Source organism: Aotus nancymaae, unplaced genomic scaffold (assembly GCF_030222135.1).
Source record: "Aotus nancymaae isolate 86718 unplaced genomic scaffold, 86718_ANA_hifiasm-v0.15.2.pri h1tg000002l, whole genome shotgun sequence".
NCBI classification, from domain to species: Eukaryota; Metazoa; Chordata; class Mammalia; order Primates; family Aotidae; genus Aotus; species Aotus nancymaae.
The window spans coordinates 24,327,246-24,328,390 of record NW_026988413.1 but is presented as its reverse complement, the minus strand read 5'-3'; the positions used below and the strand labels follow the sequence as shown (position 1 = coordinate 24,328,390).

The 1,145-nt window shown below is 41.2% G+C and overlaps 1 non-coding gene across 1 annotated transcript; it reads left to right on the top strand.

Annotated features, from left to right (window-relative positions):
* The first annotated feature begins 804 nt into the window (after nt 1–804).
* Nucleotides 805–904, top strand: LOC135274468 (small nucleolar RNA SNORD46). Its single transcript, XR_010342296.1, has one exon. It is a non-coding gene; the product is annotated as a small nucleolar RNA SNORD46 (small nucleolar RNA).
* Nucleotides 905–1,145: the final 241 nt, after the last annotated feature.

Here is a 1,145-nt window from a genome sequence, read left to right as displayed (position 1 = left end):
TTGCCTCTCCAATCATGCGGCAATTGAACTAGAAAACTTGTCTTCCTAGAAGAAGGCATTTTCCTAAGTGGAATACGAATTATGGGGGCATGAGAGGAGTCTTCAAGTTCATGGATGTAATATTTTCCATGCTGTGTTCTTCCCTACTCATAAAGTTTGATTTTTAGCACCTGGTATTAAAAATAAAAATCCTTCTTGCCTAATGACACCCTTCATTCCTAATCTTTCTTTCCTTCCTTTGGTGAAAATCTTTGAGGAGTATCAGTTCACATTTTTCATTAGCATTTCTTCTTGGTTTCCTTAGATTTTTACAAGTGGTTAAGCAATTAGTATGCTTCCTAAACCTTTAAGCAAATAAATGCTTAGAATAACACAATTTGTAGTCACTACCATGCCGACAGTGAAGCCAACTATATCATTTTCATCGGCTCATGGGAAGTGTGTACAATCAGCGTCTACAGTGATCATGTGGAAACTTAGAGCTTACATTCTACAATATGAAAAGTACTTTCCAAACATTTGCTCATTGTAGCATAATCTTCTCAAGATTGGCTAGACGGAGCAACTCAAACAGGTCTGTGTCTCACTCATATTATAGCCTTAGTCCTTACCAATGCCTGGTAACTCACAAATGTCTTACGAACTTTGTTAAAGGAATGATGACTTTCCCTGAACCATCCAGTGGAGATTCAAACTTAGAGGTTATGAAGTAGCTGGTGTCAGAGTGAGACACAATGCAGATGCTGTGGTTGCTAAGGAGCTGTCCAGGGTACTGGCAGATCATTACCTGGCTTTGAAAGTGGGTGCTGGAGTGATGAAAAAGTATTATCAGGTGTGGCTGTGGCTACGTTGGCCACCTGTGTGTCACTTGGCAATGCAAGGACTTGTCATAGCTACACTGTTAAAAAGAAACAAACAAACAAAAAGCTGGGGTGGAGTCAATACTAGGAGCTCTTTTGGGTAGGAACAGCAGAAAAAATAGAGCCTGTGATTGCTTTAAAAAAACTGTGTACCAAGGCCGGGCGCAATGGCTCATGCCTGTAATCCCAGCACTTTGGGAGGCTGAGGCGGGCAGATCACGAGGTCAGGAGTTTGAGACCAGCCTGACCAACATGGTGAAACCCTGTCTCTACTAAAAATACAAA